This window comes from Lissotriton vulgaris, chromosome 8 (genome assembly GCF_964263255.1).
Source record: "Lissotriton vulgaris chromosome 8, aLisVul1.2, whole genome shotgun sequence".
NCBI classification, from domain to species: domain Eukaryota; kingdom Metazoa; phylum Chordata; class Amphibia; order Caudata; family Salamandridae; genus Lissotriton; species Lissotriton vulgaris.
In genome coordinates, this window is record NC_141696.1 from 152,760,609 (window position 1) to 152,774,542 (window position 13,934).

General features: G+C 43.7%; 11 non-coding genes across 11 annotated transcripts; all 11 read left to right on the plus strand.

Moving 5' to 3' along the window:
- The first annotated feature begins 388 nt into the window (after positions 1–388).
- Positions 389–471, plus strand: TRNAL-UAG (transfer RNA leucine (anticodon UAG)). Its single transcript has one exon. It is a non-coding gene; the product is annotated as a tRNA-Leu (tRNA).
- Positions 472–1,103: 632 nt separating this feature from the next.
- On the plus strand, positions 1,104–1,186 carry TRNAL-CAG (transfer RNA leucine (anticodon CAG)). The gene has a single exon. It is a non-coding gene; the product is annotated as a tRNA-Leu (tRNA).
- A 192-nt stretch (positions 1,187–1,378) lies between these two features.
- Positions 1,379–1,461, plus strand: TRNAL-AAG (transfer RNA leucine (anticodon AAG)). Its single transcript has one exon. It is a non-coding gene; the product is annotated as a tRNA-Leu (tRNA).
- Positions 1,462–2,485: 1,024 nt separating this feature from the next.
- Positions 2,486–2,568, plus strand: TRNAL-UAG (transfer RNA leucine (anticodon UAG)). The gene has a single exon. It is a non-coding gene; the product is annotated as a tRNA-Leu (tRNA).
- A 2,012-nt stretch (positions 2,569–4,580) lies between these two features.
- Positions 4,581–4,663, plus strand: TRNAL-UAG (transfer RNA leucine (anticodon UAG)). The gene has a single exon. It is a non-coding gene; the product is annotated as a tRNA-Leu (tRNA).
- A 907-nt stretch (positions 4,664–5,570) lies between these two features.
- Positions 5,571–5,653, plus strand: TRNAL-AAG (transfer RNA leucine (anticodon AAG)). Its single transcript has one exon. It is a non-coding gene; the product is annotated as a tRNA-Leu (tRNA).
- A 1,024-nt stretch (positions 5,654–6,677) lies between these two features.
- Positions 6,678–6,760, plus strand: TRNAL-UAG (transfer RNA leucine (anticodon UAG)). The gene has a single exon. It is a non-coding gene; the product is annotated as a tRNA-Leu (tRNA).
- Positions 6,761–8,771: 2,011 nt separating this feature from the next.
- Positions 8,772–8,854, plus strand: TRNAL-UAG (transfer RNA leucine (anticodon UAG)). Its single transcript has one exon. It is a non-coding gene; the product is annotated as a tRNA-Leu (tRNA).
- Positions 8,855–9,486: 632 nt separating this feature from the next.
- TRNAL-CAG (transfer RNA leucine (anticodon CAG)) lies at positions 9,487–9,569 on the plus strand. Its single transcript has one exon. It is a non-coding gene; the product is annotated as a tRNA-Leu (tRNA).
- A 1,300-nt stretch (positions 9,570–10,869) lies between these two features.
- Positions 10,870–10,952, plus strand: TRNAL-UAG (transfer RNA leucine (anticodon UAG)). The gene has a single exon. It is a non-coding gene; the product is annotated as a tRNA-Leu (tRNA).
- A 632-nt stretch (positions 10,953–11,584) lies between these two features.
- On the plus strand, positions 11,585–11,667 carry TRNAL-CAG (transfer RNA leucine (anticodon CAG)). Its single transcript has one exon. It is a non-coding gene; the product is annotated as a tRNA-Leu (tRNA).
- The last annotated feature ends 2,267 nt before the right edge of the window (positions 11,668–13,934 follow it).

The window sequence follows — 13,934 nt, forward strand, 5'->3', positions numbered from 1 at the left end:
ACAAGGTGTGCTCTCTTGTATCCAGCAAGGATCTAGAAATCCTGCAGGAATCTGCAAGGCACAATGACAGCATACATTTGCATAATATGCCCCACCTTCTGCCTTCCTACTTCCTGTGCAGTAGTTGTTTGTGTAGAGAGAGAGGTCGCAGGCAAGGTAATTTTGTGAGTAGGATACAGGACCCTGAATAGCTGGTGAGAGGTATGAGGTATTCTAAAAGCATAACAAACGTACACCTGTGAAATGAAATGCTTTCACATGTGATCTTCTGTGTTTATTGTCCTGTGCATAAAGTTGCACCTTGTGTTTGAAGGTTTAAATTATTTCAGGCTTGCATGGAGGCAGAAATTTCTGAGTGACTTTTATACATTTCTTAAGAATCTGCACTGTCAGGATGGCCGAGTGGTCTAAGGCGCTGTGTTTAGGCCGCAGTCTCCTCTGGAGGTGTGGGATCGAATCCCACTTCTGACATGACTTTTGGAGATATAATCTCCTTTTTTAGGTTAACATCTGATGGAAGTTGCATCTGTTGGTCTTCACCTGGGATGTGATTCCGTCCTCATCTAGTCAAGAGAGCTGGGGTTTCTCATATATTTCAGTTGTATAAAGTCTTGCTGACAAAGTGCAGTCCTTACTATATGAGCATAGGACCCATGTAAGAGCTCATCTGGAAGAGTCATGCTCTTGTATGCCCTGGCCAGACAGGCCATGCAAATATGGAAGAATGCCTAGCATCTGGTAGACAGTTGGACTCCAGCTCACTTACGGCAATTTCCTCAGGGCTGTGATCAGGGGCTGCTTAGATTTGCGTATTCCACCCTATGTTGTGACATTGAAATTCCTTGTTGAATTTGCTTTAGCTAGCCAAGAGGTGGCTGTTGACTCAATTTCAAAGGAGCTTTGGGCCGTTCAAGTGGCTGGTTAATAGCACTTTCTCTTTGTACGCCTTAAAGGTCTAAAGAGTTCTTCATAGGTACTGCTCTCTATGGATTGTTCAAAGATCTGTTGGAAGTACTTATAATAGGATGAATAAATTGAGGGCATGCCTTTTCGGTACCCCGCTTGCATGGCCGTCTCACCTGTGGAAGGTTCCACAAATGCAAGTCAGGATGGCCGAGTGGTCTAAGGCGCTGCGTTCAGGTCGCAGTCTCTTCTGGAGGCGTGGGTTCAAATCCCACTTCTGACAATTGTGTGTTTACTCTACTTTTTTCTTGAGAGAGAAAAAATCTGATCATTTCCCTCACATGGGCTTATATGGTTGTCTACTTGGAAAAGTGCAGTGAGTTTTTTTCTTGCTCTAGCCACTCATGACCTAAGATGTGTGCTTTTTTTGTTTCACAATATCTTTCCCTCTCTGTAGATGATCAAGCAACATGTGATCAGGATGGCCGAGTGGTCTAAGGCGCTGCGTTAAGGCCGCAGTCTCTCCTGGAGGCGTGGGTTCGAATCCCACTTCTGACAAAACTTTAAGTCAATTTTGTCTCTGAGCTCTTTTAGAATCTCAGCTAAAAATTGGCAGTGCATATAATATCTGAATAAGTAACAAACTTCAGTTTCAACTGCAAATTAATTTGCCCAATTCTGTCTTCAAGCTCGTATAATATTCTTCTAGCACTCGTGGTGTTTTATGTGTTTTTTGGGGGGTGCTTAAAAAGTCCCTTTTATTAATGAAATGGGTTACATTCAGTCTTGTGATATTTTTGGTTTCCAATAAGTAGATTGTTAATTTTATGTAACCTCATTTTCTAATGCTCCATTCAAGAGATGTTTCCACTATGAAATGCAGAGCAAGGGGAAAGAGCACAAGTGATAGAGCGAGTGAGTGAGAAGGGGTGTTGAGGAAGGAGAGAATGAAACAAAGACAGAGTGAGTGAACGGCAGGTAGGCCTAGAAGAGGAGACTAGAAGTGAAGGCGACATACTTTTCCCTGCTTTTGACCTCCCACCCATCCCAAACCGACCACAAACGTACCATCTATGCAACGTTGGTATGCAGAAATTCACGCCTCAGCCAGTGAGGGTGAGTCCCAGGCCAGGGGCTAGAGAGCAAAAGACTGCATGTGCTCAGACGTTCCCTGCTAGGGACAGTTGATCTGAAACAAGGTGTGCTCTCTTGTATCCAGCAAGGATCTAGAAATCCTGCAGGAATCTGCAAGGCACAATGACAGCATACATTTGCATAATATGCCCCACCTTCTGCCTTCCTACTTCCTGTGCAGTAGTTGTTTGTGTAGAGAGAGAGGTCGCAGGCAAGGTAATTTTGTGAGTAGGATACAGGACCCTAAATAGCTGGTGAGAGGTATGAGGTATTCTAAAAGCATAAAAATTGTACACCTGTGAAATGAAATGCTTTCACATGTGATCTTCTGTGTTTATTGGCCTGTGCATAAATTTGCACCTTGTGTTTGAAGGTTTAAATTATTTCAGGCTTGCATGGAGGCAGAAATTTCTGAGTGACTTTTATACATTTCTTACGACTCTTCACTGTCAGGATGGCCGAGTGGTCTAAGGCGCTGTGTTTAGACCGCAGTCTCCTCTGGAGGCGTGGGTTTGAATCCCACTTCTGACATGACTTTTGGAGATATAATCTCCTTTTTCAGGTTAACATCTGATGGAAGTTGCATCCGTTGGTCTTCACCTGTGATGTGATTCCGTCCTCATCTAGTCAAGAGAGCTGGGGTTTCTCATATATTTCGGTTGTATAAAGTCTTGCTGACAAAGTGCAGTCCTTACTATGTGAGCATAGGACCCATGTAAGAGCTCATCTGGAAGAGTCATGCTCTTGTATGCCCTGGCCAGACAGGCCATGCAAATATGGAAGAATGCCTAGCATCTGGTAGACAGTTGGACTCCAGCACACTTACGGCAATTTCCTCAGGGCTGTGATCAGGGGCTGCTTAGATTTGCGTATTCCACCCTATGTTGTGACATTGAAATTCCTTGTTGAATTTGCTTTAGCTAGCCAAGAGGTGGCTGTTGACTCAATTTCAAAGCAGCTTTGGGCCGTTTAAGTGGCTGGTTAATAGCACTTTCTCTTTGTACGCCTTAACGGTCTAAAGAGTTCTTCATAGGTACTGCTCTCTATGGATTGTTCAAAGATCTGTTGGAAGTACTTATAATAGGATAAATAAATTGAGGGCATGCCTTTTCGGTACCCCACTTGCATGGCTGTCTGGCCTGTGGAAGGTTCCACAAATGCAAGTCAGGATGGCCGAGTGGTCTAAGGCGCTGCGTTAAGGTAGCAGTCTCTTCTGGAGGTGTGGTTTCAAATCCCACTTCTGACAATTGTGTGTTTACTCTACTTTTTTCTTGAGAGAGAAAAAATCAGATCATTTCCCTCACATGGGCTTATATGGTTGTCTAATTGGAAAAGTGCAGTGAGTTTTTTTCTTGCTCTAGCCACTCATGACCTAAGATGTGTGCTTTTTTTGGTTCACAATATCTTTCCCTCTCTGTAGATGATCATGCAACATGTGGTCAGGATGGCCGAGTGTTCTAAGGTGCTGTGTTAAGGACGCTGTCTCTCTTGGAGGTGTGGGTTCGAATCCCACTTCTGACAAAACTTTAAGTCCATTTTGTCTCTGAGTTCTTTTAGAATCTCAGCTAAAAATTGGCAGTGCATATAATATCTGAATAAGTAACAAACTTCAGTTTCAACTGCAAATTAATTTGCCCAATTCTGTCTTCAAGCTCGTATAATATTATTCTAGCACTCGTGGTGTTTTATGTGTTTTTTGGGGGGTGCTTAAAAAGTCCCTTTTATTAATGAAATGGGTTACATTCAGTATTGTGATATTTTTGGTTTCCAATAAGTAGATTGTTAATTTTATGTAACCTCATTTTCTAATGCTCCATTTAAGAGATGTTTCCACTATGAAATGCAGAGCAAGGGGAAAGAGCACAAGTGATAGAGCAAGTGAGTGAGAAGGGGTGTTGAGGAAGGAAAGAATGATAAAGACAGAGTGAGTGAACGGCAGGTAGGCCTAGAAGAGGAGACTAGAAGTGAAGGCGACATACTTTTCCCTGCTTTTGACCTCCCACCCATCCCAAACCGACCACAAACGTACCATCTATGCAACGTTGGTATGCAGAAATTCACACCTCAGCCAGTGAGGGTGAGTCCCAGGCCAGGGGCTAGAGAGCAAAAGACTGCATGTGCTCAGACGTTCCCTGCTAGGGACAGTTGATCTGAAACAAGGTCTGCTCTCTTGTATCCAGCAAGGATCTAGAAATCCTGCATGAATCTGCAAGGCACAATGACAGCATACATTTGCATAATATGCCCCACCTTCTGCCTTCCTACTTCCTGTGCAGTAGTTGTTTGTGTAGAGAAAGAGGTCACAGGCAAGGTAATTTTGTGAGTAGGATACAGGACCCTAAATAACCGGTGAGAGGTATGAGGTATTCTAAAAGCATAAAAATTGTACACCTGTGAAATGAAATGCTTTCACATGTGATCTTCTGTGTTTATTGTCCTGTGCATAAAGTTGCACCTTGTGTTTGAAGGTTTAAATTATTTCAGGCTTGCATGGAGGCAGAAATTTCTGAGTGACTTTTATACATTTCTTAAGACTCTGCACTGTCAGGATGGCCGAGTGGTCTAAGGCGCTGTGTTTAGGCCGCCGTCTCCTCTGGAGGTGTGGGTTCGAATCCCACTTCTGACATGACTTTTGGAGATATAACCTCCTTTTTGAGGTTAACATCTGATGGAAGTTGCATCTGTTGGTCTTCACCTGGGATGTGATTCCGTCCTCATCTAGTCAAGAGAGCTGGGGTTTCTCATATATTTCGGTTGTATAAAGTCTTGCTGACAAAGTGTAGTCCTTACTATATGAGCATAGGACCCATGTAAGAGCTCATCTGGAAGAGTCATGCTCTTGTATGCCCTGGCCAGACAGGCCATGCAAATATGGAAGAATGCCTAGCATCTGGTAGACAGTTGGACTCCAGCTCACTTACGGCAATTTCCTCAGGGCTGTGATCAGGGGCTGCTTAGATTTGCGTATTCCACCCTATGTTGTGACATTGAAATTCTTTGTTGAATTTGCTTTAGCTAGCCAAGAGGTGGCTGTTGACTCAATTTCAAAGCAGCTTTGGGCCGTTCAAATGGCTGGTTAATAGCACTTTCTCTTTGTACGACTTAAAGGTCTAAAGAGTTCTTCATAGGTACTGCTCTCTATGGATTGTTCAAAGATCTGTTGGAAGTACTTATAATAGGATAAATAAATTGAGGGCGTGCCTTTTCGGTACCCCACTTGCATGGCTGTCTGGCCTGTGGAAAGTTCCACAAATGCAAGTCAGGATGGCTGAGTGGTCTAAGGCGCTGGGGTCAGGTCGCAGTCTCTTCTGGAGGCGTGGGTTCAAATCCCACTTCTGACAATTGTGTGTTTACTCTACTTTTTTTTCGAGAGAGAAAAAATCAGATCATTTCCCTCACATGGGCTTATATGGTTGGCTACTTGGAAAAGTGCAGTGAGTTTTTTTCTTGCTCTAGCCACTCATGACCTAAGATGTGTTCTTTTTTCGGTTCACAATATCTTTCCCTCTCTGTAGATGATCAAGCAACATGTGGTCAGGATGGCCGAGTGGTCTAAGGCGCTGCGTTAAGGCCGCAGTCTCTCCTGGAGGCGTGGGTTCGAATCCCACTTCTGACAAAACTTTAAGTCCATTTTATCTCTGAGTTCTTTTAGAATCTCAGCTAAAAATTGGCAGTGCATATAATATCTGAATAAGTAACAAACTTCAGTTTCAACTGCAAATTAATTTGCCCAATTCTGTCTTCAAGCTGGTATAATAGTCTTCTAGCACTCGTGGTGTTTTATGTGTTTTTTGGGGGGTGCTTAAAAAGTCCCTTTTATTAATGAAATGGGTTACATTCAGTCTTGTGATATTTTTGGTTTCCAATAAGTAGATTGTTAATTTTATGTTACCTCATTTTCTAATGCTCCATTCAAGAGATGTTTCCACTATGAAATGCAGAGCAAGGGGAAAGAGCACAAGTGATAGAGCGAGTGAGTGAGAAGGGGTGTTGAGGAAGGAGAGAATGAAACAAAGACAGAGTGAGTGAACGGCAGGTAGGCCTAGAAGAGGAGACTAGAAGTGAAGGCGACATACTTTTCCCTGCTTTTGACCTCCCACCCATCCCAAACCGACCACAAACGTACCATCTATGCAACGTTGGTATGCAGAAATTCACGCCTCAGCCAGTGAGGGTGAGTCCCAGGCCAGGGGCTAGAGAGCAAAAGACTGCATGTGCTCAGACTTTCCCTGCTATGGACAGTTGATCTGAAACAAGGTGTGCTCTCTTGTATCCAGCAAGGATCTAGAAATCCTGCATGAATCTGCAAGGCACAATGACAGCATACATTTGCATAATATGCCCCACCTTCTGCCTTCCTACTTCCTGTGCAGTAGTTGCTTGTGCAGAGAGAGAGGTCGCAGGCAAGGTAATTTTGTGAGTAGGATACAGGACCCTGAATAGCTGGTGAGAGGTATGAGGTATTCTAAAAGCATAACAATTGTACACCTGTGAAATGAAATGCTTTCACATGTGATCTTCTGTGTTTATTGTCCTGTGCATAAAGTTGCACCTTGTGTTTGAAGGTTTAAATTATTTCAGGCTTGCATGGAGGCAGAAGTTTCTGAGTGACTTTTATACATTTCTTAAGAATCTGCACTGTCAGGATGGCCGAGTGGTCTAAGGTGCTGTGTTTAGGCCGCAGTCTCCTCTGGAGGTGTGGGTTCGAATCCCACTTCTGACATGACTTTTGGAGATATAATCTCCTTTTTGAAGTTAACATCTGATGGAAGTTGCATCTGTTGGTCTTCACCTGGGATGTGATTCCGTCCTTATCTAGTCAAGAGAGCTGGGGTTTCTCATATATTTCGGTTGTATAAAGTCTTGCTGACAAAGTGCAGTCCTTACTATATGAGCATAGGACCCATGTAAGAGCTCATCTGGAAGAGTCATGCTCTTGTATGCCCTGGCCAGACAGGCCATGCAAATATGGAAGAATGCCTAGCATCTGGTAGACAGTTGGACTCCAGCTCACTTACGGCAATTTCCTCAGGGCTGTGATCAGGGGCTGCTTAGATTTGCGTATTCCACCCTATGTTGTGACATTGAAATTCCTTGTTGAATTTGCTTTAGCTAGCCAAGAGGTGGCTGTTGACTCAATTTCAAAGGAGCTTTGGGCCGTTCAAGTGGCTGGTTAATAGCACTTTCTCTTTGTTCGCCTTAAAGGTCTAAAGAGTTCTTCATAGGTACTGCTCTCTATGGATTGTTCAAAGATCTGTTGGAAGTACTTATAATAGGATGAATAAATTGAGGGCATGCCTTTTCGGTACCCCGCTTGCATGGCTGTCTCACCTGTGGAAGGTTCCACAAATGCAAGTCAGGATGGCCGAGTGGTCTAAGGCGCTGCGTTCAGGTCGCAGTCTCTTCTGGAGGCGTGGGTTCAAATTCCACTTCTGACAATTGTGTGTTTACTCTACTTTTTTCTTGAGAGAGAAAAAATCAGATGATTTCCCTCACATGGGCTTATATGGTTGTCTACTTGGAAAAGTGCAGTGAGTTTTTTTCTTGCTCTAGCCACTCATGACCTAAGATGTGTGCTTTTTTTGGTTCACAATATCTTTCCCTCTCTGTAGATGATCAAGCAACATGTGGTCAGGATGGCCGAGTGGTCTAAGGCGCTGCCTTAAGGCCGCAGTCTCTCCTGGAGGCGTGGGTTCGAATCCCACTTCTGACAAAACTTTAAGTCCATTTTGTCTCTGAGCTCTTTTAGAATCTCAGCTAAAAATTGGCAGTGCATATAATATCTGAATAAGTAACAAACTTCAGTTTCAACTGCAAATTAATTTGCCCAATTCTGTCTTCAAGCTCGTATAATATTCTTCTAGCACTCGTGGTGTTTTATGTGTTTTTTGGGGGGTGCTTAAAAAGTCCCTTTTATGAAATGGGTTACATTCAGTCTTGTGATATTTTTGGTTTCCAATAAGTAGATTGTTAATTTTATGTAACCTCATTTTCTAATGCTCCATTCAAGAGATGTTTCCACTATGAAATGCAGAGCAAGGGGAAAGAGCACAAGTGATAGAGCGAGTGAGTGAGAAGGGGTGTTGAGGAAGGAGAGAATGAAACAAAGACAGAGTGAGTGAACGGCAGGTAGGCCTAGAAGAGGAGACTAGAAGTGAAGGGGACATACTTTTCCCTGCTTTTGACCTCCCACCCATCCCAAACCGACCACAAACGTACCATCTATGCAACGTTGGTATGTTGAAATTCACGCCTCAGCCAGTGAGGGTGAGTCCCAGGCCAGGGGCTAGAGAGCAAAAGACTGCATGTGCTCAGACGTTCCCTGCTAGGGACAATTGATCTGAAACAAGGTCTGCTCTCTTGTATCCAGCAAGGATCTAGAATTCCTGCATGAATCTGCAAGGCACAATGACAGCATACATTTGCATAATATGCCCCACCTTCTGCCTTCCCTACTTCCTGTGCAGTAGTTGTTTGTGTAGAGAGAGAGGTCGCAGGCAAGGTAATTTTGTGAGTAGGATACAGGACCCTGAATAGCTGGTGAGAGGTATGAGGTATTCTAAAAGCATAACAATTGTACACCTGTGAAATGAAATGCTTTCACATGTGATCTTCTGTGTTTATTGTCCTGTGCATAAAGTTGCACCTTGTGTTTGAAGGTTTAAATTATTTCAGGCTTGCATGGAGGCAGAAATTTCTGAGTGACTTTTATACATTTCTTAAGAATTTGCACTGTCAGGATGGCCGAGTGGTCTAAGGCGCTGTGTTTAGGCCGCAGTCTCCTCTGGAGGTGTGGGTTCGAATCCCACTTCTGACATGACTTTTGGAGATATGATCTCCTTTTTGAGGTTAACATCTGATGGAAGTTGCATCTGTTGGTCTTCACCTGGGATGTGATTCCGTCCTCATCTAATCAAGAGAGCTGGGGTTTCTCATATATTTCGGTTGTATAAAGTCTTGCTGACAAAGTGCAGTCCTTACTATATGAGCATAGGACCCATGTAAGAGCTCATCTGGAAGAGTCATGCTCTTGTATGCCCTGGCCAGACAGGCCATGCAAATATGGAAGAATGCCTAGCATCTGGTAGACAGTTGGACTCCAGCTCACTTACGGCAAATTCCTCAGGGCTGTGATCAGGGGCTGCTTAGATTTGCGTATTCCACCCTATGTTGTGACATTGAAATTCCTTGTTTAATTTGCTTTAGCTAGCCAAGAGGTGGCTGTTGACTCAATTTCAAAGGAGCTTTGGGCCGTTCAAGTGGCTGGTTAATAGCACTTTCTCTTTGTACGCCTTAAAGGTCTAAAGAGTTCTTCATAGGTACTGCTCTCTATGGATTGTTCAAAGATCTGTTGGAAGTACTTATAATAGGATGAATAAATTGAGGGCATGCCTTTTCGGTACCCCGCTTGCATGGCTGTCTCACCTGTGGAAGGTTCCACAAGGGCAAGTCAGGATGGCCGAGTGGTCTAAGGCGCTGCGTTCAGGTCGCAGTCTCTTCTGGAGGCGTGGGTTCAAATCCCACTTCTGACAATTGTGTGTTTACTCTACTTTTTTCTTGAGAGAGAAAAAATCAGATCATTTCCCTCACATGGGCTTATATGGTTGTCTACTTGGAAAAGTGCAGTGAGTTTTTTTTCTTGCTCTAGCCACTCATGACCTAAGATGTGTTCTTTTTTCGGTTCACAATATCGTTCCCTCTCTTTAGATGATCAAGCAACATGTGGTCAGGATGGCCGAGTGGTCTAAGGCGCTGCGTTAAGGCCGCAGTCTCTCCTGGAGGCGTGGGTTCGAATACCACTTCTGACAAAACTTTAAGTCCATTTTGTCTCTGAGCTCTTTTAGAATCTCAGCTAAAAATTGGCAGTGCATATAATATCTGAATAAGTAACAAACTTCAGTTTCAACTGCAAATTAATTTGCCCAATTCTGTCTTCAAGCTGGTATAATAGTCTTCTAGCACTCGTGGTGTTTTATGTGTTTTTTGGGGGGTGCTTAAAAAGTCCCTTTTATTAATGAAATGGGTTACATTCAGTCTTGTGATATTTTTGGTTTCCAATAAGTAGATTGTTAATTTTATGTTACCTCATTTTCTAATGCTCCATTCAAGAGATGTTTCCACTATGAAATGCAGAGCAAGGGGAAAGAGCACAAGTGATAGAGCGAGTGAGTGAGAAGGGGTGTTGAGGAAGGAGAGAATGAAACAAAGACAGAGTGAGTGAACGGCAGGTAGGCCTAGAAGAGGAGACTAGAAGTGAAGGCGACATACTTTTCCCTGCTTTTGACCTCCCACCCATCCCAAACCGACCACAAACGTACCATCTATGCAACGTTGGTATGCAGAAATTCACGCCTCAGCCAGTGAGGGTGAGTCCCAGGCCAGGGGCTAGAGAGCAAAAGACTGCATGTGCTCAGACTTTCCCTGCTATGGACAGTTGATCTGAAACAAGGTGTGCTCTCTTGTATCCAGCAAGGATCTAGAAATCCTGCATGAATCTGCAAGGCACAATGACAGCATACATTTGCATAATATGCCCCACCTTCTGCCTTCCTACTTCCTGTGCAGTAGTTGCTTGTGCAGAGAGAGAGGTCGCAGGCAAGGTAATTTTGTGAGTAGGATACAGGACCCTGAATAGCTGGTGAGAGGTATGAGGTATTCTAAAAGCATAACAATTGTACACCTGTGAAATGAAATGCTTTCACATGTGATCTTCTGTGTTTATTGTCCTGTGCATAAAGTTGCACCTTGTGTTTGAAGGTTTAAATTATTTCAGGCTTGCATGGAGGCAGAAGTTTCTGAGTGACTTTTATACATTTCTTAAGAATCTGCACTGTCAGGATGGCCGAGTGGTCTAAGGTGCTGTGTTTAGGCCGCAGTCTCCTCTGGAGGTGTGGGTTCGAATCCCACTTCTGACATGACTTTTGGAGATATAATCTCCTTTTTGAAGTTAACATCTGATGGAAGTTGCATCTGTTGGTCTTCACCTGGGATGTGATTCCGTCCTTATCTAGTCAAGAGAGCTGGGGTTTCTCATATATTTCGGTTGTATAAAGTCTTGCTGACAAAGTGCAGTCCTTACTATATGAGCATAGGACCCATGTAAGAGCTCATCTGGAAGAGTCATGCTCTTGTATGCCCTGGCCAGACAGGCCATGCAAATATGGAAGAATGCCTAGCATCTGGTAGACAGTTGGACTCCAGCTCACTTACGGCAATTTCCTCAGGGCTGTGATCAGGGGCTGCTTAGATTTGCGTATTCCACCCTATGTTGTGACATTGAAATTCCTTGTTGAATTTGCTTTAGCTAGCCAAGAGGTGGCTGTTGACTCAATTTCAAAGGAGCTTTGGGCCGTTCAAGTGGCTGGTTAATAGCACTTTCTCTTTGTTCGCCTTAAAGGTCTAAAGAGTTCTTCATAGGTACTGCTCTCTATGGATTGTTCAAAGATCTGTTGGAAGTACTTATAATAGGATGAATAAATTGAGGGCATGCCTTTTCGGTACCCCGCTTGCATGGCTGTCTCACCTGTGGAAGGTTCCACAAATGCAAGTCAGGATGGCCGAGTGGTCTAAGGCGCTGCGTTCAGGTCGCAGTCTCTTCTGGTGGCGTGGGTTCAAATCCCACTTCTGACAATTGTGTGTTTACTCTACTTTTTTCTTGAGAGAGAAAAAATCAGATCATTTCCCTCACATGGGCTTATATGGTTGTCTACTTGGAAAAGTGCAGTGAGTTTTTTTCTTGCTCTAGCCACTCATGACCTAAGATGTGTGCTTTTTTTGGTTCACAATATCTTTCCCTCTCTGTAGATGATCAAGCAACATGTGGTCAGGATGGCCGAGTGGTCTAAGGCGCTGCCTTAAGGCCGCAGTCTCTCCTGGAGACGTGGGTTCGAATCCCACTTCTGACAAAACTTTAAGTCCATTTTGTCTCTGAGCTCTTTTAGAATCTCAGCTAAAAATTGGCAGTGCATATAATATCTGAATAAGTAACAAACTTCAGTTTCAACTGCAAATTAATTTGCCCAATTCTGTCTTCAAGCTCGTATAATATTCTTCTAGCACTCGTGGTGTTTTATGTGTTTTTTGGGGGGTGCTTAAAAAGTCCCTTTTATGAAATGGGTTACATTCAGTGTTGTGATATTTTTGGTTTCCAATAAGTAGATTGTTAATTTTATGTAACCTCATTTTCTAATGCTCCATTCAAGAGATGTTTCCACTATGAAATGCAGAGCAAGGGGAAAGAGCACAAGTGATAGAGCGAGTGAGTGAGAAGGGGTGTTGAGGAAGGAGAGAATGAAACAAAGACAGAGTGAGTGAACGGCAGGTAGGCCTAGAAGAGGAGACTAGAAGTGAAGGGGACATACTTTTCCCTGCTTTTGACCTCCCACCCATCCCAAACCGACCACAAACGTACCATCTATGCAACGTTGGTATGCAGAAATTCACGCCTCAGCCAGTGAGGGTGAGTCCCAGGCCAGGGGCTAGAGAGCAAAAGACTGCATGTGCTCAGACGTTCCCTGCTAGGGACAGTTGATCTGAAACAAGGTCTGCTCTCTTGTATCCAGCAAGGATCTAGAATTCCTGCATGAATCTGCAAGGCACAATGACAGCATACATTTGCATAATATGCCCCACCTTCTGCCTTCCTACTTCCTGTGCAGTAGTTGTTTGTGTAGAGAGAGAGGTCGCAGGCAAGGTAATTTGGTGAGTAGGATACAGTACCCTAAATAGCTGGTGAGAGGTATGAGGTATTCTAAAAGCATAAAAATTGTACACCTGTGAAATGAAATGCTTTCACATGTGATCTTCTGTGTTTATTGTCCTGTGCATAAAGTTGCACCTTGTGTTTGAAGGTTTAAATTATTTCAGGCTTGCATGGAGGCAGAAATTTCCGAGTGACTTTTATACATTTCTTAAGACTCTGCGCTGTCAGGATGGCCGAGTGGTCTAAGGCGCTGTGTTTAGGCCACAATCTCCTCTGGAGGCGTGGGTTCGAATCCCACTTCTGACATGACTTTTGGAGATATAATCTCCTTTTTCAGGTTAACATCTGATGGAAGTTGCATCTGTTGGTCTTCACCTGGGATGTGATTCCGTCCTCATCTAGTCAAGAGAGCTGGGGTTTCTCATATATTTCGGTTGTATAAAGTCTTGCTGACAAAGTGCAGTCCTTAATATATGAGCATAGGACCCATGTAAGAGCTCATCTGGAAGAGTCATGCTCTTGTATGCCCTGGCCAGACCGGCCATGCAAATATGGAGGAATGCCTAGCATCTGGTAGACAGTTGGACTCCAGCACACTTACGGCAATTTCCTCAGGGCTGTGATCAGGGGCTGCTTAGATTTGCGTATTCCACCCTATGTTGTGACATTGAAATTCCTTGTTGAATTTGCTTTAGCTAGCCAAGAGGTGGCTGGTGACTCAATTTCAAAGCAGCTTTGGGCCGTTCAAGTGGCTGGTTAATAGCACTTTCTCTTTGTACGCCTTAAAGGTCTAAAGAGTTCTTCATAGGTACTGCTCTCTATGGATTGTTCAAAGATCTGTTGGAAGTACTTATAATAGGATAAATAAATTGAGGGCATGCCTTTTCGGTACCCCACTTGCATGGCTGTCTGGCCTGTGGAAGGTTCCACAAATGCAAGTCAGGATGGCCGAGTGGTCTAAGGCGCTGCGTTAAGGTAGCAGTCTCTTCTGGAGGTGTGGTTTCAAATCCCACTTCTGACAATTGTGTGTTTACTCTACTTTTTTCTTGAGAGAGAAAAAATCAGATCATTTCCCTCACATGGGCTTATATGGTTGTCTAATTGGAAAAGTGCAGTGAGTTTTTTTCTTGCTCTAGCCACTCATGACCTAAGATGTGTGCTTTTTTTGGTTCACAATATCTTTCCCTCTCTGTAG